Here is a 26,424-nt window from a genome sequence, read left to right as displayed (position 1 = left end):
CTGTTCCAGAAACCTACAGCTCTCCCTTTCTCTCTCCTTGTAGTTGCCATTTGTGTTGTTCTAGAGAGGAATCTTCTCTAGCTCAGGGGAATCCTATCTACCCTTAAGTTGGTAGCTCGCAGAACTATGCTTGTCTATTTGATCCAAGCCTGATTCTACTCCTGGCCTGAGACATTTTCCTGGTGCAAAGCAGAGCCTCCTTTTCTTTGAAGGCTCTGCTATAACTCAGCCAGTATGAAAATGGATCCCAGGACAGGACCCTCACTCTCACCTCTCCTCTTCATTAATAGCCTTTTGGAGGGCATCTCTCCAGCTGCTGTCCTCCTCCTCTGCTGCTGGTAACCAATGGAAACAATTGCTCATGCTTGCACTGAGTGGGCGCTCTTATTAATTCCAGCTCTAAACACAGAAATTGCACATTCTTTAGGAAAATGGGATTGATTCCAATGACACATCTCAGTTACCCATCCATACCGGAATGGCACTTTGGGATCTGAATGAGAGATCAGTGCCCACTTAGATTGGAACGTGCTCTGCTTTACACCACAGCTTAGGACGCTGGTAAGGCACCAGTGGGCATCTCCAGAGAATCTGCCATAGGCTGGGAGGGCAGGGAGTCAGGGCAGGGCTGTTGCAGGGCAGGCTGGAACACCCTATCTTTGAACAGAAACCAAAGTGGAAATTTGGGGTATTCCACATGCAGCACTAAGTTCAAGGGTGACATAGCTCAGAGAGGTTTATCCAGACCTTCTCTGAAATCCGACACAAACTTGGCCTGTTTGTTTCCATGAGGAGAGCATCTGCACGCCTTTTTGCAAATCTCCCAGCAACAATGATATAAATAAAACCCGAGACTACAGGGCTGTCCCAACAACTTGTCCTGCCCTTTCTTACAAGGGGGGTTTATTCCATGAAAGACTACAATCTACACTAAATTTTTGTGTGTCTATTTTTTTGGTTGTTTTTGTTTTTTGTTTTTTATTCTTGGAAAATAATCAGGAAAAGCTCTACCAAGGTAATGATTAATGCAAGGAATCACATCCTCACATATTGAATAAATAAATATAAGCTAATATAAATAGAAAAAAAAACTCTTGGAATTTGTCAGTCTGTGGTCTTATTATCTTGAGCTCCAAAGCCAAAGTTTCAGACTATGGTTTACAGATGCTTTTCCCCTCTTTCGCTCTCTGCCTCCTCTTCCTTTTTTTTTTTTTTGTTTTCTTTTTTATTTCCCTACTCCCCCCACCTCACCCCACCCTCTCCCCCCAAGGCAGCTCAAAGGAGGTTGCTGCTCCCTTGCTAGGAATTGCTCCTCTGACAGAAACTTTGCTTCCCTTTTCAAATGAGTTTGGCAAATGTTAGTGAAAAGGTTGCTAGTAAATATTCTTTGAAAACATTTATAGGTTTCTGAGGGTGCATGAAAACTGTTCAGGCTGTAGTTCACAGAACTTCTACCCCAACAGAGACCTGGGAAATTCTTCACTGCTTTTTGTCCTAACTATTCTGTTCACATGATGGTTAAAAAGTCCTACACACAAAAAGAGAAAGGAAAAAGGAGGGCAAAAATAATCTAAAAGGGACGTATGTTTTTGTCCATTTCTTTTTTTTTTAATCTAGTGATCTGAGTTTAGAGGAAATTACAGCCAGTCTTTCCAGTTATTTAGGTCCTTAGCTCTTAGGGTCAAGGAGATGAGAGGTTTTGTTTGTGATCCTTGTTAATGGTTTCAAGGAGACTTTTCAATATGGTATACTTTTTTTTTTTTTTTTTTTTAATTTGTAGCCCCAAATCACACCCTTAATTTGTTTGAAGTATCTTTTCTCTAATTTTCAAATGGCACCAATCTTTCTTGTGTGAATTTGGGACTACTCAGAGTCTCCACTGAAATCTTAAATCTGAAGATAAGTGGGAGTATTTTTCAGTCCATGGCTATTCTCTGGGTCAGACCTTCAGATTTGGATCAGTGCTGTAGAAGCAGAAGTCTCTGTGACAGCCATCAATACTGAAAAAATTAATTTTCAACTCCCAGCTCTATAGTCTTTCTCATTTACTCTTACTCATTTACTCATTTATGGGCACTAGGAAGGGAGAAGCTGGTGAACTTGTTCCTGCTTTTGGAATTCATGAGGTTGAATTTGTGTGGCAAAATCTGTGTTTCTTAATTATCAAAAAGCTTTCCTCTAGATAATATTAATTCTCCATAATTACTCAATAAAAATATAAAAATAATTCCCACAAACAACTGTTGTTCAGCAAAGAGCTCTTAACCAAAAGCTCTTCTATATCAGATGTTTTCATTGCATTCCTCTCCCTTCTTTGCTCCTTTGTGAGTTGCACTTTGGTAAGAAAGACCTTTGGTTGTCAGTCCCTCCTGGACTTCACATGAAATGAGCATGATAGGTGTCATCTCCCTCCTCAGCTGCCTCCTTTCTGGGCCAATGGTCAGGGTCACAGAAAACTCTCAGGGCACTTGGCAATCTCCTGCTGGACATCTCATCTGGGAAGACATGAGAACCACTGGCCAAAGATGCAAAAATTTTGAGCCCGTTTCAAGGTTTGAAGGGGAAGCAAAACAAAACAAAAAAAAACCCAACCAAACAAAAAACCCCAAAAAAACCAAACAAACAAACAAACAAACAAAACAAAACAAAACAAACAAAAAAAACCCACCAAAAAACCCTGTGCTAATTCCCAATGTTTCTGCTGACTCAGCATCCAGACAACTGGAAATTTTTCCTTGACTTGGAGCAATGTGTCCAAACAGAAAGCCTGGACCTGGCCACATTTCTATGTTTAAAAAAGTTTGTAACCAGACCTCCACTTTACTGTTGGCCTGAAGCCAGTACTCACAAAGTGGAATGAAACCTCTCTTTGATTATTTAGTACAGCCCAGAAACTAGAGCGGAGCTGATCACAGCCATGGATTTGGATGGGAATATTAGGGGACAAAGATATACCCCACACTGGGCAATAATGCCAGGGGCAACAAATAACACTGCAGGGTCATAATTATCCACATTCCCAAGGTTCTGCTTCAACCAGGGACCTCTCTTGCTGTTCTTCACAAATCAATCAGAATGTCCAAGCAAGAGGCAAGCCTCCCCAAATTCTGGTGTGAATGCTGTGAATTCAGCAGAACTGTGCTCAGACTTCAAGCTCAAGGAGATTTCCATGTCAGTAGTTTTGCAAATTCAGTCCTTTTTCTACACTTTCCTCAAAGCCCCCTCCCATAAGTACTTCATCTGCTGGAGCTGGCCACATAATCAATTTACCATCCCCAGGCTTGGCTGACTTTGATAAAGAGGATTTAGGGGGTTAATATGAGCCCTCATATTTCTGAGGGGACGCTATACTTAGGAAACTTTCTGCGGTGCACTTCAGCATGGATTAGTTGTTCTACTTCCCATAAAACCTTATGTCTGCCAGCTTGCCTAGGATTAGAAATAAAATGGAGTCTGTAGATCCCATTGCCACAAATAGAGCTTCTGCACTAGGACTGCTTTGCTTGGGATAGGAGCCAAAGTTATAAATATTGAGGGCTTGATTTTTCAGTCCATCACAGTTGCAGTGTGTGTATATATATATATATGTGTGTGTGTGTGTACATATATATACATACATAGATGCTTGCTTATGTGTGTGACACTTCACACCCATGGCCACTCTAAATGCACACAAGCAAACTTTTCATGCTGTTCTTGGAAACTTCATATGACAGGACAGAGTCATCCTACTATTAGTGACATTTTGGAACACAAATTAAATTAGAATTTTTGTCCTCAGTGAGACAGGTTTGATGTTTTTAACTCTCAAAGGACACATGTGTCTGTGATGGCTTTTCCATCAAAAGGAAAGATGACCCAGAGACCTGTACCAAAAGGGAGGCTCTTCTATATTACAGTTTCAAATTATACTTCTAACACTGCATAACTGTGCTGTCTGCTTTCCCTGGGAGTGGCTGTTCCTTGGGAATACAGAAGGAAAATGTCAGAGTCAGACTAGTCATCTTGTTATGTGAAGCCTGTTGCCTCTTTCTCTGGCTGGTTTGTAGACCTTGATTAAATCTTGAAAGAAGCACGGCTGTTCCTGGTACTAACTGCCAACCTCCTCTTTAAATGAGCAAAATTAATTCTTCATGTTGGTTATGTTGCCACTCATGAAAGATGGTGAATGGGCTGTTTGCCAACAAGGGTCCACAGGCAGTGAAGGCTGCTGGTGCAAACACTCAGCAGCATTTCTTGAAGTGAGGGAAAGAGCCATCAGGGCTTTGTGGTGCTGCTGGCTGTGGGCTGACTATGATCTGGATACCTGAGCTGGAAAATGGTCCTGAGGGACTCACTGTGGAAGGCAGGAAAGGGAGGACTAGCAGAGAGAAGTTCAAAACCTCTGTTTCTGACACTCTCTGAACCTGGTGGCTACTCCTAATGGTCGCAGGAGCTGCACAGAAACGTGGGTGCTGCTGAGAAGCAGAATTGCATCCCCATCTCTCTGAATTCCCACTGTCCTGAAAAAGATTGTGATGAAAAAGCATCTTCACTCTCCTGTTTTTGCAAGCTTGAAAGAAATGAAATAGAGACAACACAAGTGAAGGAACACCCAAAGAGGAAACCTCAAAAGCTGCTACAGGCAGAGGCAGAAAATCCTCACCTTGCCCAGATCAATCTTGCCTTCTCTTGCAGACTATGGTAGTTCAAAAAACCTTCTACTGCAGAATCCCAGGCATAGGTGGAATGACACTAAGATAATTTTTTTTCTTTATAAATCTGTGGTGGTAACACCTAAAAATCCCAGCTCAATCTCAGAAGGTCCCTATGAGGGTATCCTGTAGATAGGTCAAAGGAAAAGCAGCTATGACACTAAAAGTTTTTGAATTTGAGATAATATTGCATGCATCTGTATTAAATCTGCCCACTTCTTGCTGTGTGGGTCATCCTCATGCCAAGTTTTCCTTGTAATTCAGGAGCAAAAAATATACTCCAGGCTTAGTGCCATGCAGTGAAAACACATGTCTTGTCTGTACATAATTGTACAGAAACTGGAGCCTTTTATTTTTCATGAGAACAGGCCCATGACAATCAAATCCTCTCTTTCTGAGACACTTATCTGGCATCTTGTCACATAGTTTCTGTGGATTTCATATGTCTGATTTAACTATCCCCAAACTCCTGCAAGGCTGGGAGGTACTGTTGGCTTTTTGAACTGATTAATTCTTCCCTCTTTATTTATTTATTTATTTATTCATTCCCTTCAGAAATACTTTCTAATTTCTACTAACATCACTCATGTTGAATTTCTTATGTTAAGAACTAAATTGGCCTGACATCTTGAAAAATTATTCATGTTTTTGTTTTGAAACATTACATAGATGTACCTATATTTTACTTTTTTAAAATAGAGATAATACTTTTCTCCCCACCTTTTTGAGCCATGAATATTAAACAAAAAGGCTTTTTTTGGTCTAGTTGGGCATTTATACTTGATGTCCCAATAAAACAAACAACTTTTTGTTGTTGATGCTTTACTGGAAATGTTTCAGATGAACCCCAGTCTACATATTTTTACTGTATCTTGGCTTTTAAATCAAAATATTTTTTCATCCTGTTATCACCTATTATATCAACTAAGCTTGTGGCATAGGTGATTTAAATTCCTTGCTGAAGGTCACACAGGGCACTGGTGACAGAGAGCTACATGGAGTTCCCCCAGTCCCAGGGTACTGCAGAAAAGTGCATGAACTGGGACTTACCTTCATTTCAAAGCTTTCTCCAAAGATCTTTTCACTCTGCAAAGCAAGTGAAATTCTTTTCAGAACGTACCCAATGAAACTGGAATGTCATAACTGGTGCCAAGGATTTTTCACTTTTGAGAGACTCTTTTTTTCTTTTTCATTTTTCTTTTTTCTTTTCTGAGAAATTATCTTTCACACATGCTTTCCCTCCCTCTCCTCTCCCCCACGTATTTTCAGTTTCTGGGTTTTTTTTCAGTGTGTATCTGGAAGATTTGAAAAGCATATTTTTTCTTCTGTTAGGAATGGGCAGTGGTCTGGCAGGCTTGGCCTTGCCATCTGCCCTGTCAGTGGAAATGTGAAAACTCTTGCACTCCCAACTTAAGCCAAGGAGATGACCTTCTGCCACCTTCCTTTAGTGTGAGATCTGGGGGCTGTTACTGCACATAAAGCAGACAGGCCTGCTGCAGGTCTGTTAGGCCCTGATTCATGGTGGGGAAACCCATAGGTGTCAGGAACCCAAGTGCTCTGTGTGAGCATCCATTCCTTGCTGTGGCTGGACCCAGTGCAGCTGCTGATGGCAGGAGATCCTGCCCCCACATCGTAGCTGCTCTGCTTCAGTATCCTGAGCAACCAATCCCCTGCTGAATTTTCCTACCCTGTGGAGGGAAATTAAATTCTTTGTCAGGGCTGGGAAATCCCCAGAATGGCCTTAAACCATGTTCTTCAGAACGCTGCTGACACTTTGCAGCGCGCTCTGTTCATGCCCGTGCATGCACACGCACAGAGCACTTTGCTGCTCAGTCCGCCCAGGGGGGAGCCCTGAGAGTTGATTTTACAGTAACTCTCATTCTGGGCAAAACATGGCTCTCTCAGGCATCAGATCCTCCTTCTGGGCTAATGCCAGCACTCTCCAAAAGCAGCAAGAGATACTAATTTCCCTAGTCAAAAACCTTCCCTCCGTGTCTTCTTCCACCCAGTTTACTCATTGCAGCTCCCAGCTGGACATACCAACTCAGCTGGAAGGACCAATAACATAACTCATCCCCTCTCCCAGATATTTAAGGGAAAATTTGCATTCTTTGGTCAGATTCCCAAATGGTCTGCCATCTTGACTTAACATGCCGCCACCCCCTCCAGGTACTCCAGGGGTCTGGATGACAGAGGGATTTGGGAAAATTCACAGATGACCCTGGTTCCTCAGCAGTGTGGAGCTGGATTGCAGCTGATTCCCTGATGCTGATTCCCTCAGCTGGGCTCCCTGGCTTTGCTTCCAGCTCTCAGGAAGGGCTGAAGGCTGCTCTGTTCCTCTGTCAAACACTGCACACAGCCATAACACTGCTCTTGCTTGCAAGCCCTGCTGCCTCCCTCCGCATTCCTGTCCTGCTGGGACACCATGGAGGCTGTGTCCTTGGAGTGAGCTGGCAGGGCATAGCAGGGGATTGCACCATAGCCCCTCCTCAGTGCAAACACAAGAGGTGGGTGCTGACTGCAGTCAGTGCTGTTTGCCCACCCAGTTTGTGAGCTGGCGTGAGGGAGGTGTCTGAGGAGCACTAAATCACCTGGCTGGGCTAACAAACAGGTGGGATCCATGTGGGCCTTCAAGCCGCATGACAGTGCTTTGAAGTTTTCTGCAGAAATTTGGGAACCAGGATCCGGTGCACCACTGGTTTTGACTGGCAAAAGTATTTCAGATGGCCTGACAGTTTCAATAAGAATTTTCAGGCTTCACAAAATACCATTGCCCATAAATTCCAGCCTTCTCTAATTTGGTACAGGCTTTCCCTGTACCAGTCATCTTGCAGAACTCCACTGGTTTTCTTCTGGTTTTGTGCCCTGAAAAAAAGGATTTGGGGAGGCAGCTGTAAATGGGATTGATCTGAGGAGGGGCGGTGTGGTGGGGAGAGGGTCGGTGTTTTAGCAGATACTGGGACGAAGCTTCCCCTGGTGAAAGGCAGACTGGGAAGCAATGCTGTATGCATCCTCAAGGTGAATGGAAGTGCTTTTCCAGCTGTGCTCATAGCTTTAGAATGTCTCCAAAAGATCCAGTTGAGGGGAGAGCCAAAGTTTAATGAGAAGAGCAAGCAGGCTGCCAGCTGGGTCAGGAACTGTTCCCATGGTCACATGGAGTTTACAGGACAAAGCAAGAGACACACATTTGCTGCAAATGTCAGAACAGGAAACAAGTTAAACTGGGAAGGAGAGAGGGGAAAAAGAAATGGCAGGAAAGAGGCTTGGCTTCAGGTAGAGATACCACAACCTCCAAGAGAAAAAGGTGATGAACTGAGGCTTGTGTTGGTTCGAACAGGTAGGACCATGTTTCCCTCTCCAGACTGGACTTGGGAGAAAAGACATGATGGTTCCTAGGAGGCTGATGCTGGGGTATTTAGGCTTCAAACTCTCTCTACGGATGGGTGGAAGCACTTGGTATCTTGCCCAAGCCTGCAGGAGGCTCTTCCATAACACACCAAGTGCTGGCACGGAATGCTCCTGTTCCGGTGGTGGGGACACAGGACCTCAGAGTAGAGGGCAGTGCATTGTTTTGTCCAAAAGCATACAGGAAGTAGACCTTCCATGAGACTTTTCTATTTTTCTGAATGCCCCCGCAACCAAAAAGCCCCATTTTAACATAAAGGTTGTGCTGTCCAATCCTAAGCCTGCACCATCCTGATTCATGTCACCAAAGATGCTTGTACTGATGCACCTTGGTTTTTTCACTTCCCTCTGGAGCCCTGTCTTCCACGAGGATTTCTCCTGTGTCCACAGCAAAGTTTCAAGGACTCACTTGCCCTCTGGCCCAAAGGTTTGGACACCTGCCTGCAGTACCGAGAGGCGCTGGCCGGGATTTCCCCAGCAGCCCACAGCCGTCAGGTGCCCAGACTGCCCACAAGGGAGGAGTGCCCCAATTCCTCAGGCTCCCTTCAAATCCTCCATGAAGAAGCCAAAGGCTGCCCAGACCAGGTGTTCTGCTGGTTCCAGAACCACCAAATGCAACTCCCTGTGTCGCCTGAGGGAATGCAGAAGCCGTTGCTGCTGCTGGCAGCCAGCTGAAAACTGCTGATGTCCCCAGCCTGTCTGCAGATGTGCCTTCCTCTCACTCCCAGACCTTTCCAGACTGGTGGAGTTTGTTGGGTTTTGGTGTGGTTTACACAGATTATTTGGGAAAGTTTCTCACACCAACTTACCCCTCAAGTTCCCATACAAAAAAAAAAAAAAAAAAAAAAAAAAAAAAAAAAAAAAGCCTGGCATGACACTTGCCAGAAAATTTTAGTTAAAGTAAAAGCCAGTAACTGGTGCTTTTTTTTTTTTTTTTTTTTTTAAGTGGTTGTTTTAATTAAAAAAAAAAAAAGAAAAAGATAAATAAATTCAAAGGCGCTAGTCCAGGCACTGCTTTTAATTTCTGGGAGGAGAAAAAAAGCATCTGAAATCACTACCAACATTTTTTCTTTCCTGAGACTTGTAACTTAAAGTGACCAAAAATGATTGCATTTTTTGACAATGAACAGCAGAATATCCTCCAGGTGTTCAGAACAAGAACCTTTCTGGACCATCCTCAACTAAGATCCCTGCTTGCAGCTGGGATTTTGGTGCTAAGAAATATCTAATGAGTAGATTACACTTTCTCCACACTGCCAGCCATTGCTATCTTGTTATTTTAATATGAGCTTTACACTGAAAGTAGTTAGAAATTAGTTCTGGACAAAGACACAGAAATCCTCTTGAGAGTCAATATTTGAGCTTTGAAGAAGAGACTCATAAAGAAACTCTTTGGGTCCATCTCTAATATTAAATAGCAGAAACTGCTGACACATAAGGAAGACTTTATACCCCAAACTTTTGGCCCAGAATGGGTTTTTTTTCTGTTTAATTGTAATTTTTCAATTTCACCATTTTAAAGTTGTTTGCAGCTGATACATCTCTGCCAGTAAGTGAGCACAGACTGAGTCACTGTTTTATATAGATCTGTCCATAAAGTCATGGAACTGACTTCTGAAGTTTCTTGCCAAAGAGAAGGAAAGTTCAGGGAAGGGTAGGAGTAGCTGACAAAGGAAAGGACAGAGGACTCTACAGTCTTCTTGACCCCTTTGCTGAAACTTTGTGCTGACAACCTGATTTTTGGAAGATTGACTGGATGGTTGATTGTGTGGAGGTGCTGGGAGGACTGTTCCTGACAGGGCTGTAACAAATGGAGGTTTATAATGGCCATGCTGGGTGAAGTATCAGAATGAAAGCTTCAGTCAGTTCTGCCAGTTTGGGATAGAGAGGACTGGATTCTGTGGGTGTACAGCCAAGTGTCTGTCTTTTGCCTGCTTGCTGTACTCCAGCTGCAGACACAGTCACTGAAGAAACTGCACCATGTCTAATGATGAGCCAGTATCTAACTGCTCTTTAAGTCAGGACTCTCAGAAACTGAGGGATTTCCTAGAATTTCACAGCAAGGAATGAAGCAGATGTATTTCTGGGCTTTGTAGCTCTGGCCACCTGCAACTCTTGGGCTTTGCCACTTGTTGGCTCAGAGAGGAGGGGAGCCCAATAAGGAACAGAGCATTCCACCCAAGTTTGGCCCCAAAGTGGGAGGTATCCAGCTCCCACAGTAAAATTTAGGTCCATTTCAGGGGACAGCTTGTTCAGCTGCAATACAGCATATGTTTGGCTGGCTGGGTTGAAGTCCATGGAGACTTCAAGGCAGAAATGCCAGTAATTCTGACTATGCCAGAGATGCATTGTGGTCCCAAGAGTATAAATCTACAGCTGACCAGACAGCTTTGATAAGGACACATCTCTGCAGGAGTTGCAATATTATAATATCTTCAAGACATATTTTCTCCTGAGCTTTGCAAGAGGTGTTTGTGTCATCAAGAGGAGTTTTAGCAGACTGGTGGTGCAGATGGGCAGGACTCCCTTTTGCCCCTCTTTTCTGAATTATTCTGTAAGCTTGGGTGAGGGTGTTGAAGACTGAAGCACTCTTTCCAATTTAATGGATTTAAGAAAAAGACCAATAGAGCTGCTGGGGAAATCCCCTGAAGACTGGGTCTCTGCTGAGACTCTAATCTAGGTAAAAGGGCTACAGGTACAATTCAGTGAGCTGCAGAGTTTTTGGAGGTTTTTCGTGAGCTGTCTGGCTGATTATACCTCAGAAAAGGCAGGGAGTGCTCCCTGCTGCCCAGCAATGCTGCTCCAGGGCTTCAAAGGCTATAGACCCTGCCATCTGCCCACTGGAAGGGTCTGGTCCCAGTTGGAAAGTGGCACTCACCAATTGCCTTAGGTGGGTATCAGTATGTGACATGTGTGCTCTAAGAACTGGGAAAGGTGTGGGCTTGCATGCTGCTGGCCCTTGATGGCTTTCAGGAGGATGCAGATGGGGATGCACACAGCTGAGCACAACACTCAGTGACAGACCTGACACATGCTGTGGGCCTTTTCCTGTCCTCCTGTGTCCCCCACTGCTGCTTGTTTGCAAAGTCCTTCACAAGACAGAGGAGGTAGAAATAGACCCAAAACTAAACTCATCTCCCTGTCCTGAAAAGAGAGGGAAGTTTTGCTTTTGTGTTACCAAAGTAACCAAGAAAGCAACCTCCTGACACTGCTGTGTGAGTCCTCAGCTGGTTTTATAGCTTTTTGGCAAGGTTCTTCCAACCAAATGATATTACCAGAGACTGTGAGCAGGAGCCACTCTAATGAGGAAAACTCCTGCTTTCTGCAACTGCTAATGTAATAAGTGGCAATTTTATGGCTAAATCAGAAGACAAAAAACAAGGGGAGAGAGGGAGAAGAAGAAAACCTCTCTATTTTAAAATGCAGCCAAAACCTGCAGGAATCTACTGCTGCCAATTATTTTAACAGCTCCAACCTGTTTCCCCAGCAGAAGGAAAAAAATAAAAATACCCCCTCCAGCCCCTCCTTCCCTGTCCTTTGGGAAGAGAGGGGTTTGGATTAGCTCTTCAGAATGAAAACAAACACATTGAGGCTTTTATAGAGCCAAGCTGTTCCTGCGTCTTGAGAGCAGAGCGAGAAAAGATCTAACAGGTGCTGCATGATTTTATATGGCAGCGTCACGAGAGGTGCTGGTTCTCACTCGTGAAAGGAGGCTTTCTTTGCCCTTCGGCTGGTGCCCTCCTCTATCCCCAGAGCCAGTGGCTTTGGTTTAACAGCCTATGGCAGTTATTTAAGCTCCAGCCAGTGCCAGAACTCTAAGCTTGTGTCTGTCACGTTCCTTCCGCCCTGCCAAATGTGGGCCTCGGGGTGAGGGACTCCCTTGATGGCTGATGGGAATCCTGCTCCACTCCATGCCTCACTATGGGTGCTCCTTGGGGAACATGGGAACACTGCTGGAAAACTGGCTTTCCCAAAAACTCAATCCTTGTCAACCCCCCAAACTCAGGTCCTGCAGTCCAGCCCTCCTCCTAGTCCTGGGAGTGAGCTGCTTTCTGTCTTATTACAGAGAGAGAGCCATACATCTTGCAGTAGTAAACAGTTCTTAAACTCCCATGAAGCCTGAGAAACCTTGGGACAACAGTCTTTCTCCACAGTAGATGGGGAAGATCCTGAATAGACAGGGACCAGCCAAAAGCAAAGCAGAAAAGTTTTGAAAATCCAATGACATATAAACGTAAGCACTGACAACATTTCCAGAGAGTCCCCAAGTGAACCCTGCAGGCCTTGGCCCTGCCTTGTGATTTGCTAAGCAAGGAGCTTCAGCAGCCTCCGCATCCTTTGGAGATATGTAGCGTGTGATTCCATCCCCGTGACAGGCAGCTACCAGGCAGAGGTGATGCAATGGGGATGGAGGAGTTCAGAGCATGACTATTTCAGAGGGTCTGCTGAAATAAATGCTTGAACTGAGCTGCATTTGGGACTGACCTTTTATTGTCTTGCTGCTCTCGCCATAAAAATAACCTCCAAATTAGCCCCAGCTGTTAGCAGGTTTCATCATTAAAATTTTGTTCGGTATTTGAGAGGAAGGAAATCAGCCACTTAAAGAACAATATTGCAATTTTTTTTTCTCTTTTCTCCTTCTCCTTCACCCTGCACCCCCACACACACTGTGATGTCTAGACCTGGTTTTCTCTATTGGAGTGGTGAATTACCGCCCGATAAGACAACAGACACCATTCCACAAACTTTTTAATTTATTTTAGAAAGCATTCCCTTCCCCCTTGACACATATCTGAATGCAGACAAGAAGAGGAACAAATGTACTGAGGAAAAAATTGAGCTATAAACAAACCTTCAAAGTTTTAGCTGCATTTTTACTTGTCTGGAAATGTGGCAATACCACGCAAGGCGGGCTGTTGTTGCACAGATCCACTAAACAGACTAATGGGGAGCAGATCATCATCTGCATCATATGTAAGCCACTCTGCTATGCACCCAGATGGATATGGAAAGCCTTTAGCACCTGGCTCTCCAGCAGCCCCAGTCTCCACTTTGGCCACACCATACTTGAGAGGATAGGAAAGCTGTCAGCAAAGACAGGAACATGCCTCTCTGATTAGTCTGGAAATCTGCCATGCTCAGCTTTTCCCTTGTGCCTTTTGATACCAGGAAGGGAGGATGGGGAGGCATGGCCTATCTGCTGCTGCAACTTTGTCCCCTGCCAAAAAAATAGGGCATTTTGAGGACCATCTCAAAGATTTCAAGAGGAAACAGGAGGTGCTATGGGCTGATAGGGACACCCATGCCTCAGAGCAGCTCAGCTGGAAATTTCATGCCACTGGCCCAAGGAGTTTCACCCCTCCTGCCAAAGGGAAACTGTGTTGGATAATTTCTCCTCTAATCTGTCCTGGTATGCAAGGAATAAGCCCTTTTACTTGCTATGCCCAACAGTCCAATGAATTTCTGGACAGGAAAGCATTAAAAGTGTGTAGGAAACCCATATTTTCCTGAGCTGAACCCATGCTTTCCACAAGGCAGATTGGCACTCTGCAGTTCAGGAGAAAGATAGGGAATTCGGTGAGAGGCAGGAGTTTTGTGGGCATTCACTGTCCCTTGACAGTGTTTAAAACTTCCCAGCTTCATTCCACATTGCAGTGAAACCTTACTTCTGAAACCTCAGCACTTTTTTGTGAAATTACATTCTTGGTCTGCAGCCAGCCCAAAAAGACAGTCTCTGAGGTTATCAGCTCAGCTTCAGCCCAGGAATAATCAGAGAGAGGGAAAAAAACCAAAACACATTACTTCTTGACAGCTGCATTTGACTCTGTGTAGAACTGGTTGGTAGGCTAAGGCCAACTGGAGCAAAGTAAAGTGTTTTTCTGGTTTTTCCTTTTTTTTTTTTTTTTTTAATTACCAACTGATAGTAGTTGGCAGAATTCAAAGCCTGAGAAGAGCTCAAAAGAGCCTGTATCACCCCAGAAAAATTGATTTGAAAGCTACATCTATCCCCAGATATAAGCCACATGCAACCCTCAATGCAGCCCATTGGTATTGAATGGAAGTCTGGCTGCTAATGTAGTCAAAGAAAGAATTTTTAGAGAACTGTGAGAGGCATTTGGGTCACTGAAGTTCGGTTCCCTGCTATTCCTAGTCACTACTGTGTATCATCACTGTCATAGCTGGATCTTAGCTGCAGCAGCTATAGGTTCTCAAATATCACAGCAATGCTGCCATGGGAGTACCAAGACAACAAAACCCTGAGGAAGGCCACCTTCATTTGGGGTGTTTGCCTAACCTACATACAGCTATTTGGAGGAAGTTTAGAGTTTTTCCTAACTTTCCAGTTTCAACTTGACTGCCTCCTAGTTTGAATCAAGGTTTCTTACATGGTAAAAAAGAAGACATATTTTACTTTTTGTCCTCACTTTTCTCCAAGTTTCATGTGAGAATAGCCATCTCTACCAGGACACACTTTCTGCAATATGACCCACAGTGTATGTATAAAAGGAGAGCTCAAAGGTCACATATAAGCTAGCATTTCCCTATCATATCCTCTCAGCAATCACTTGTCTAGGAACTTTTTAAACTGGAGGCTGGATTTAGGCCATTGTATTATTTTCCACTGGAAGAATTGTTCTCCTGAAAAATATCTGTGTTTTAACAAAGACACTTCTGTCTTTGTTTTCTAAAGTAATCTGTGGCTATGAGTTCTACAACATTCATTTTTAAACATCTGTTTCCACAAATCCAGAAGTTTGGAAAAAAAAAAAAGTTTCTTTGGTGGTGCCCAGTGCTTATAAATAATCAAGTATTTGTATCTCCAGTGGTCCTACTCATCCCCTAATCAGCAAGAGCTTTGATGAACCCAAGCTATGGACTAGCATCCAGAAAGAGAATTAATGCTCAATTCTAGGATCCAGGATTTAGCAAATTTTTTACATCCCATAAAGAGCAGAAGCAGCCAGAACACTGAGCTTCAGATACAAACTTGTGAACTTTCTGAGACCTATGCTACTGGGATTTGAGTAGATTTTGAAATTACTTCAGGTTTTCAATGCTGCTTTTCTCCCATTCTCTTCTTACCTGCTTCTGTAACTTTTGCACTTGAGCACAGTATAATAATGAATATAATAATAAGAATGGTTTATAAACCCAAATGCATTTATATTTTTCCCCAGCAAAGAAAAAAAGATTGAAGCCAGTCACCTGCTGAACTCCAAAGCACCTTTTTGTGAAATGAGTCAGAAATCTTCAAGCCTAAGGTAGCTGCTAGATCTACAAGAAGACCTGGGAGGACTGAGGAAAGTAGTATTTGGTTGCTTTAAATTCCCCATGAGAATTATTTTTTTTTTAGACTATCTTTTTCCTTCTTCTGTCAATGTTCCCTGGACCTGATACATAGTCTATGCCACTGAGCCTGATGAAAATAGGTCAATAGGTTGCAACTCTGGAAAACATCTATGCTCCAAATTGTCATCTTTTGCATTTTTCACTGTTTTTTCAACCTTTTCTGGCATCTGGGTGGGATGTGAATGAGCCCTGGAGAAGACAGCAGCCCCATCCAACAGTTCATCTCAGACAGCCTAAAGTGACAAGCTGATATTGAAAATCCGCATATGGAAGACCTTAATGTGTGGAGATTTATGGAGTTGCCTCTGAAACACAGTAAGAAATACATCCCTCTCACCCACCTCCTCTTTTCAGCATTTTCCTTCTCGCGTGGTCTGAAGGACTGATCCAGCCAGGAGACAAGATCTTGGCAGGCAAAATAATTGGGAAAGATTCTGCCCCTGCAGCACTCTTAGCACTTGCCAGGATGTGTTCACAGCATCTTCCTAAATCAGGAAATGATCCATTTCATGGGGCAACTTTGAGATACTTTTTGCTTCTGTGGGAAGTGGTTCACTTGCTTTTTTTCTCACCTATGCCTCCAATGAAAAGAAAAACAATTAATGAAGTGTAGTAAATGAAAGACAGAGAAGTATGAGACAAATGTAGCAAACTCTAGAAATTGAAGGCTTTCAATATAAATCCTGTGGGACTAACTTTTCTGACCTTCTAAGCCAACACTAAACACTCAATTAAAACACTCACACATGCAGGAGCCTCAATGCATGCACAACTTAGACCAGACAGCTGAAGACTGGGGAGCATCAATGATGGTGACACTGAGCAGACATGGCCAGAAATCCACAGGGATGCATCATTCCTTGGAGAAGCAAGGCCATGAACCCAGAGAGATAAGGTGTTGTGTGTCAGGACCAGCAGCACATTGTCTTTATTGGCTGGAGGATCCTATTACCCAACAGGACCTGCACAAGCCACACCACAGGAATGTTTTCACCTAGGAGCTGCTCAGATATGTGTGTCCTGGTAAGTAAAAGTTTCTCTTCCTCTTTTCTTCCCCAACATACACATTCTGAAGAGTCTTGATTAGATGGAATTTAACTTCCATCTTCCATTTGGGTACCAGGAGTCATCCTCTTCTATTTCTCCTGTAGATTCTTTCCAACAAACAAACAAACAAACAAACACATATCAAAAAGGCAGAGCATTTGTTTCTATCTTTTCAGGTCTCTCAGCCTCTAACTTTCTCCTTTTCTTTTTCTGTTTTTTTAAGAGCACTGGTATGTAATACTTTTAATTTTGGTGTAGAGTAGCTAAAATTCTCTAAGCACTCTAATGCTGAAGGAGACAAGCAGGCATTTCATTGTAGTGTTTTTCATTTCTGCTCTTATATTCTGCTCTCATGTTTAGTGGTTCATTTTGGGAGTGGGATTATTGCCTTTTTATTCATTCAAAATCAAATTTATCCAGGTTGAATTTTTCTCCCATATTTACAAAAAGAAAAGGAAGCATTTATACCCTGCTATTAAAGAGAAAGACTGCTCACATATGCATGTCAAAATGCTTTATAATCTGAACATTTAGTATTTTTTTCCTTAAATACGATGTTTTTGTCTTAGCCAACAACATCCCTGCCTCAAAGTTTTTCTCCTTCAGAAGCCTCAAGTACTTTCAGCCTTTGCTGTTTTTACCCTTGCAGTCTGAGCTGAACCCTTTCTACTGATTACCCATAGTGATTAAGGTTAAATTTGAGCTGGTTTACACCCCAGGATGTGTCACTGAATAATCCTCAACTCTTTTAAAGTGTAGTCACCACCTCCATGCAGTACAAGTGGGATATGAAGCTTGCAGGCCCTTTGTAGATGTTTTTAGTTTGCAACAAATAAATCTGGAACAAAAAGAGGAAAACAAACTATGCTGAAGCACAATCCTACCTGTCAGGTTTAACTGTGCAGAAATCTATAAACTTATATTTCTTCTACGTGTTTATCTTCTTTCTCCATCTCCCCACTAGGTTTGTGCTAGTCAGAATTAACCCCACCTGTCTCCAGGGGATGACTGAATTTCCAGCGCACTCAGCACTCCACACTTTCCACTTTAAAAGACCTTGAGACATAGTGACAGAACAGTCAACAGCACTATTAAAACATATAAAATATCTGTAAAACATCTCCCTCCTAAAAGTTAACCAGGTGAGTTCTCCTCATCTTACTCTATCTGAGGCCACATTGTGATACCACATTAACCTGGGAAACTCATGGTTTAATGCACTTGAAACTGAATTTCTGACCCATCCAGGCTCAGTTATACCCTGAGATATATTTATCTATATTGACATCCTGGGTTGGGACTAATACTCAACACAACTGGGAAATGTGTTCACTCCTTAGCTTCAGGATTTTGTTGGTCACAGTGAGCCAAGTTGTCAGAACTTTGTGACATTTAATGCATTTTCTTGCACATTAACGCCTTTGGGTGGGAAAATTACAGTCAGGTCCATATGCCTGCTGCTGGAAGCAAGAGCCTTTCCTGCATGGGTTTTGATTTTTCATTGATCCTGATGCTGTGAGCTTACAGTATGCAGTGGTGGCAGGTAAGGGTCAAAGGAGGCTGTGGACGCTGAGTGAACAGTGTGATATTTGGATGGATGTGTCATGTGGGACTGCAGCCTCCTCTTTTCTCCCCCATCCCACCAAGGCAGTGATACTTTCCTAGTGTCACTTTTCCAATGGCTCCAGTTGCTGCAGGCACAAGGACAGAGGAGAGCTAATTCTGGGTGCTGAGGAATGAAAAGATAAATAAGCACTGGACAACAGGGCCTCTTTTAAGAGGAGACCTATAGGTGGCAGGGAAACTTGAGTATGGCAAGAGATAGTGGAATACACTGGTGTATCTCCTTTAATTTCTTTATATAGCTTACACCAGGACAGGATCATGACTTAGGGGACTTAGGCAAGAGGGAGGGAACAAGCAGGCATGACTGAATCCATATTTGTGGCTGAGAGGCAGAAGTGGGACCCCAGGCTCTTGATCATGACAGCCCCCCACTGCCTCCCCTTGAATTATTGCCTTGATTAGCATGATGCCTTGCCCCCGGCAACCATGTGGCGTTGAGTCTATGGAGAAAAATATATGAGTGTTGAGAATAATTGGTTCTTTGATATTAGATTGTGCAAAGGTCAAAGTTTACTGGGGTGAGCAAGACAGCTGAAAAGTCACATTCCCTGCAGGCGCTGCGGCACTGACCTCTTGTGCCTGCAAAAACTGGAAATCACAGATAATCTGCTGCAATGCCATGGCTTCTTGTGCTGGGGAACTGTGAGATCTCAGTGCAAACACTGCGGTTTCTCAGCTGACAACACTGGAGCTCTTTGTAGCACCAGGTCAAGTTCTGTACAGGGGTAGTTAGATAAGGTTTTCATGTTATGTGATCTGCCTTGTTGCATTATCTAACAAATTTGACACTACAAAGCCACTCTACTGTCTGTCTGTCTATCTGTCTATCTGTCTGCACCACCATTACATTTTTCTCTTCCCCTGACCTCTATCAGCTGTGATTTACTTGGTATCCATGAAGGATATTGTTATTTATGTTTGTGGGCTCTGTGGAAAACCTGTGGTTTGGTGCCCCGTGTTCATGTCCCCATCAGCCATGACAGAATTTCTGTAAAAGCTGAAGACCTTTTCAAACTGCTGACCCAAATCATCTCACCATGGAGCTTCATCATAGATGAGAGGATTTGCATCCACAATTTCTCTCTTTTTGTAGCACCTGACATCCTCAGAAAAACTCAGGTTTTCAAGGTAGGGCCTCTTTTCTGGAGAGTCCTACAGGAGAAGTCACAGAAAAAAGCTGAGATTTCAGATTCTTGACCAGAAGACCTTGAATTTATATGAAAAGTGGGCAGCACAGGTCAGTAGAATCCATCCAGAAGGAGGTGGTACAACATGTAGTACCTGACATAATGCAGCCAGTAGTTAACAACATGTACCTGAGGTCTTTTCTATTTGACAAAATTGACCTCTATTTGAGGTCCTTTACCTTTTGGCAAAAGCCTTGTTGCAGGCTGTAGGTAGATTCTGCTTTACTTTGTCACATCTCAGGAAGCTCCTCTTTCATACATTGGGTAGGTCATTTAGCTTCTTAGTGTGTTTGCCTCATTTTTGCTGTGGTGATGGTGAAGTGGAAGATGGATGGTGAAGATGCATTGCTTCTGCATCAAAATGACCAGGGGGATTCATGTTCAGTCATTGCAATCCTACACAACAATGGCTAAAATGTAGCCAGGTTTTCTAGTGTGAGAGATCAGTACTTCTCCTCTTGTGCAGACCTGTTATGTCCCAAAGCCTCCATGCAATTATTGAAGACCTTTCCTTCACAGACTTAGGGATCATGGATTTACAAAACTGTTTCACAGTGCTTATCCATTGGCTCTGGGTCGCTGGCCTCAGATTTAAGATGTTAACCTGCAGTGCCAGCCAGACAGGATCTCAAAGCAGAGGGGGAGATTGAGGAATGTTTTGACAATTCCGAACCTATCCCATCCTATCTAATCCTATCCTATGCTCATTCCTTTTTCATGCTGTCTCCCACATGAATCAATGTTTAGGTGTACTAGAGAACAGATAACATTCATGGCAAACTGGGCTAAAGCCAAGATCTCCAGTGAGAAAGTGTCTTTATTTCCTTCACTCGTTCCTTGACTCTCTTCTTGCCCTTCTGAAGTACTAACGCCATTTCTTCTCTTCTTGAGGTGCTGCAGGTTTGTTTTTATAGTGTTTTAACTGAAGCTGTTATTTTCCAAATAATTGTATAGGGAAAATACTGATGTTTGAAAGGGAAACACTTTTCACTGAAACAGAAACCCTTGGCCTGGCAGCACCAAGCAATGGGGCTCAGGCTTTGACTCCCCTTCTCCCAGTCACCATGGGGTGTTTTGAGGAGGTACCAGCGTTACAACTTCCTGGCAGTAGCTATTTCTCAAAAAAAACCAAAAGGATCTGCAGAGGAAAGCAAAGGCATGCTGGCTGTTTGGCTGCTTCCTCAGTGCCATATACCATCCCCAGGGATGTTGCCTTGCAAGATTTGTTTCCCAAGGCCGCGGGTTGGTTGATGGCTGAATGAGAAGCCTGGACACAACGTGCCATTTCCTCTTGCTGCAGTGATCTCTGTTCAGGTCTGCTGGCCACTGCTGTGTTACAGTCAAGACTGTGTGAAACTTCTTCCAGTGTAGTGTGAAATTTGCTCCAAAAGAGCAGAAACATCTGGTTAGTACCAGGAAGTGGTCGCTGGCTGCGTTTGGCATCAAGGGACCATGGAGTTAATACACTCTTACCTCATCAGTAGGTGTCACTGCAGCAAAAGACAGGGTCCAGTGGAAAGTTTCAGAAGAGAATAGAGAGGGGTACTTCAGCCAACCAACCAGATGCAGTCAGTTCAGTGCTTCCTGACTACAGCCAGAGAACGGCTATGGATCTGGGTTTATGAATTGCTTGTAATAAGGCTATAGGAAATGAGAGATTAAGGAAATGAGTCATTAAGTGATTACAAAGACATGTGGAGCGCACACAGTTGTGGCCGCCAGTAACAGAGCGTTGAGCAACCGTAAATTTCTTCTACGGGGGTTTTGGGAATGTTCCTGCTGAACTTGTATGCAGTAGTGAGTTATGGTTCGGTGGATGTAGTTGAAATGAACCAGTAGCAAGTTTCGGTCAGTCTTAGCACAAAACCCACAGAAGAGATTTCTAAGGCTCAAAAATCACCCTTTTGATGCCAGGCCTGGTGACTTGTCCCAGGAGAAAATTTTCAACAGGTAAGAAACAGCCACCCTCTCACATAGTAGGATTTAGGTCTGGGCTTTAGTATGAATGAGGGAGCTTTAACCAAGCTCGGTTTGAATCTCTTTGTTGGGGCCAAATTGTGAAAGCTGACAATGCAGCCCTGTGCTAGAAACAGCTTCTGAATCAGCTTCCACATCACTGTCAACATAGCCACCAGCAGCTGCTCTTCCTCTCTCAAAGTGTTTCTCTGATGTGCTGGGAATAGCATTCAGCAATGCTGTCACATGTGAAAGTGTGGATAACCAAATCTTGGGTCTGCAGAAAGTGGGGTGAAGAGGGCAGCAGTGAGGCTATGCTTGTTTGGCAGGTGCACCACTATCTAGTCACAGAAGTCATAAAAATGGGCACTCCATGTGGTTTGCCAGTAAAATCCCCAAGTCTGTAATCCTCTTTTCTGGTAAACACAGTCAGGAAAAAATACCTGAAATACAGCATAGGTCAACCCTGCTGCCTGCTATCAAACCCAGACTCTCCTGTTCTGCACAACATTCCTGCAGGTTCTTCCTTCAAAATATGTTATACAGCAGGTTCAACAATCATGCTGTGAAGCAGTCAAGTGCTATGGAAGAAGAAAATGAGTCAGTCAGGTATCTTTGATGCTATCCTAATGGATTTACTAAAGACATACATAAAGCCCTGGTGGCCCAGATACAGAAGAAAATGAAACAATATGAGATAGGTTCTCTGAGTCCTTTCTGAAAATTATTTTCTCTACATTTTGCCTCCAGAGTGTGTTGATTTTGTACCAACACCTCTGCAAGTGCTAGTTTTCAAATTGGCTCAATGCTCTTGTTTACTGCTGGTTCCTTCTCCAACATATCTAATTCCCCAACCTACTCTCTAGACAGGAACATAGCTACAGAACATAGCAGGGAGGAAAAGGTGCATTTGGTCCTCCCTCTACCTGGTAACAGACTGACATGGAATAAGGCCTCTCAAAACAGGTATCCTGGTTAAAAAAAACTAAAAAGCCAAGTTTTCACTCCCTTTCTCTCAGCTTTATTTTATATTTATATTCAGTCTCCTGAGATCCTTGCTGATCTTCCAAGCAATCAGTATTTTGGGTATACACTACTCTGCTCCACACAGAAGTTAATCACAGATGAGCAAAGAGTGGCTGCAATGCTTATAGTCACAGTTCAATTTCACCCACTCCCCAGACTAACCACTTGGGCTCTGCATAGAGAATGCAAACAAAAATAATTTTCTTATTGGTTTTGCTCCCTCATTTTCCCTTCCCTCCTGGAGCTGTCTTAGGAGGCTGAGACACTTCAGAAATCTCTGTAGTGGGCTGATAGATGGGGGAGGAAGGAGCAGAAAATCCACCATTTGTGCAGTTGTAGCAGGAGCAGTAGCACAAGCATTGGTGTGTATGTAACAGGCTCCATATATGAGAGTTCCTGACCCTGTGACTTTAAATCTGACTAGATAAGAGAGCCAAAGAGTGGGAGGTGAAACAGAAGCCCAGAGAGCTGAAAAGATTTGTCATAGCAGATCTGGGACTGGTGCCCAAGCCTTCTAAGCACAGCTGGGTGATGATATTATGGTTATTATTAATAATAATAATAGTTAGTGTGCCAAAAGCTGTTGTTAGAGCAGGACTAAAAGAGATCACCAAAATGAGCAGAGTGTGGTGAATATTTTTGGCCAAAGAATATATCAGTGTTGACATTCTTCAAAATCTCTCAGATATTTTCAAAATAAATTTTACAATTAAACATAGGCATTGCACTTAAAAGCAAGGGGGAAAAAAAGTTTCTGAATTATCTAAGTAACTAATAAGTGTAAAAGCCTTTAAATTTCAATGCAATGAAACACTTTGTTTAGGTCCAAAATCAACCTTTTCCTTTCATCCAAACCCTCAAAAGATTATCGTGTTGGTTGAGCCTTTTCTTCCTCTCGGATTTTCCATTTTCGCAATCAGACCAAAATACGTAGCACTCACCAAGCTCCACTCATAAATCCTAAGAAAAAAATGTGTCCCATGGACTATATTAAACTTTATTATGTAGACTTTTCAACAATGAAAATCTCTCTCCCAGGCATTTTAACTACATCACCACAGTAACTATCCTACCATGCTACAACTTCTACTACAATATTTCTTTGTTGCACAGATAACTGTGACCAAGCCCTTGCTAACGTAATTCATGAGAGGGAGCAGCATGATTGAAACAATACTCACGCTTCAGGGTTGACCTCTAAACCTGTCATAAGTCACAAGTGTCAAAACCAAGCAAGGTTATACAGGGGAGGTTATGAAATTTCATCACTTATACAGATGTTGGATTTTCTATGCCGTAATGACAGGCAACTTACTCAATTGTGTATGTTCTGATGAAAAGAACAAATTTACTTCATTTTGACTGTTTTTCATTTTTAGATGATTCTCACCTTTTCTATAGCAGCTTATTTTCTGTACTGTCTTCAGAAAAGTTTCTTTTTTTTTGGTTTGTCAGAATTTCTGTGTGTGAGACAATGCTTCAACACCTTTCATTCTGAGCAAATTCAGCCAAGAACTGCATTGCAGAGATATTTGCTACCTGATGAAATGTAGGGATGAGTGGAAGTAGCTGTTTCACAGCACAGTGTTTGCAAAAGCTCAGGAAAGGAAAAAACAAAAGAAGTGTGCCTGCAGCTGAAGGTGAAAGCAGAAAATCCAAGCAGAAGCAAAGTAACTGATCTAACAGAAATGCTATCCAGACATTGGACATCTTCCCTTCTTGCAGAAAATGCCAAATGATCCTAAATGATCAGGAGTAACTGGAACTGCGGTTATATCTGGTCAGAAAAGCTCCCTCAGTGCTCTCTGCAGAGCCTCCCCACCTGCCATGTTTCTGCTCCCACAAACACATTGAGATCCATAGGCAGGACAGCTGAACATCCTGTTCTGTTTGATGTTGTCTGAATGAAAATAGTCCCCACTAATGACTAAGTCTCCTGTGTTGCTTCATCCTTGCTGTCCAAACACTCATTGTGCCCAGACTGCTAGATCTGCAGAGACAAGAGATAGGCATGAATTTTTGGATGTGTCTAAACACAGGCTAGAAGAACACACCAACAGTTCTCTAATGTCTTGGATTTTCCTAGAGTCACCTAATTACTTCAAGGATTTCTCAGAAATACCTGGAGTTTCCCAGACAGACTGGCCTTTTAGAAGCTGCACTGCGACTCCATCACAAGCCCATTAATTCCACCCTGCATGAAGTCATGTTGTCCAGAGAGTGATAACATGCTGAAGAGATAAACCTGTTCAGCAGAGCCTTGCCTTCAACTTGCACACACAATAGTGCAGTAATGCTGAAAGCCCTCAGAAAAACACATGTACATTGAAGACAGGATTTTCTTTTTCCTGTTTCTTTTTCCTCCAGGGAAAACAAAATGAACTTTAATATTGGGTGTCAGAGCACAGGAGAAAGCAATAATCCTAAAACCACAGCATCAGCAGGAGGCACATGTATGGCTCAGGAAACCTAGCAGAGGAATAAAAATCAAGAGCTTTATCCAGACTGGCGATGATAGTTGCCCTAGCATACAAGAGCAGCTCCTTTACTGATACCAGAAAGAGCCAGAGTCTGTCAGGCCAGCACTGGAACTCACTAAATATGATCCCAAACTCATTGATGACTAAGATGCCTACTAAGTTTGCTATCTGAGAGGGACACTGTGGTATATATGAGATGGATGGTCAGTCTTACAGGGTGCTGATCCTTAGGTGCCAGCAAGTTCTCTGAAGATGGACTATCCTCTGCAGTGTATACCATTCCCATCAGGATGACAAGGGATCACACTAGGGCAGCAGAGAAAGGGAATCAGAACTCACCAGCTTAATTGGAATAAAGCACCACAAAAAGCACTTGATCTCCCATCTCCTGACTGTTTTTTCTGGAACAAAAAATTCAACAGACATGTAATAAACTGAAATTTGAAGACCTGTGTTTGTACAGGAGGTGAAACCTGATAATCAGATGTCCTCTTCTGGCTTTACAAATCTGGATGATCTGTAGGAGATCTGTGCAGAAGGCTGACACTCTTAACAAATGCCAGAACTATTCTGTGCTTTACAAAAAGAAATGTCCACCCCTAAGCCTAGGGAATGCCTACACTCCTCAGACAGAAACAGCCTCAGCAACACTCAGTAAAGAAGGGACAGTGTGGGTGGGGAAAGCAAGGAAGAAAAGTAATTCCACCACAGCCTTATAATGGCTGCATCAAAAAAGCAGGTTGAAAGACACGTTGAAGGGCAAGTGGAATGTCCCTACCCAAAGATAAAATCAGATCAACTCAACAGATATGCTCCAAATTACCTGGCAATGAAGACTCCATGCCCTCTTTGCACAAATCCATCCCAGTGTTTCACTGTTCTTGGTGCTTAGACCATCTTTCCCTTTTTCCAATCTTTGGATAATCTATCATGGGCAGGGACAAGAGGTGATCCCACACTACAGTGTAACTCTCCTTCTGTATTGGAAGACCACTACAATCCAAGGAAATTCCACAAAATCCAGAAATTTGCTTTGAAAGTTACTAACTTTGGTACACCAAAAATAAAAATAAGCAAGTAACCCTATCATGGAAACAAGCAGCTGTGTTTAGAGGCATTCATGCAAGAGGAGACAGGGTGAGTGGCCAGGGGTGTGGAAGAACAAAGAAGCTTCTCTGGCCATTGCCAGTATTAATGAAAGACCAATCCTAGGAGTTTGCTCCAGCAGTTTTAGAAACAATAATAACAGTCCACCCCCTCCTAACATGCTAAATCTGATCCTTGCTAATGTGAATTAATACCAGGTTTCAGTGCAGCCACTGGGGTAATGTGATACTCTGGAGTGCTGTAATCCTAAACAGAGCATTAGGAGAGCAGCTCACGCCACAGCTGTGGCTCCTTGCAGGTGTTTATTCCCCAAGCAGCCCCTTCAGCAGCAAGTTTCTGACTGCATGAGAGGCATGGGGGAAACTCTGTCATGGTTGGACAAGAAGTTTCTCTGGAATAAACATGCTGGTCCAGTGCTGGCAGTACCAGGAGAGCTGGGAAGGGGGAACTCTAAAGTGCAATGGTTTTCTGTTTAACTGTGCACAAAAGGAGAGAGAAGCAGGTGAATGAACGAAATAGATACCTCTGAGTGACCCCCTTCCCCTG

Source organism: Taeniopygia guttata, chromosome 7 (genome assembly GCF_048771995.1).
Source record: "Taeniopygia guttata chromosome 7, bTaeGut7.mat, whole genome shotgun sequence".
Classification (NCBI taxonomy): domain Eukaryota; kingdom Metazoa; phylum Chordata; class Aves; order Passeriformes; family Estrildidae; genus Taeniopygia; species Taeniopygia guttata.
This window is presented reverse-complemented; position numbering follows the sequence as displayed.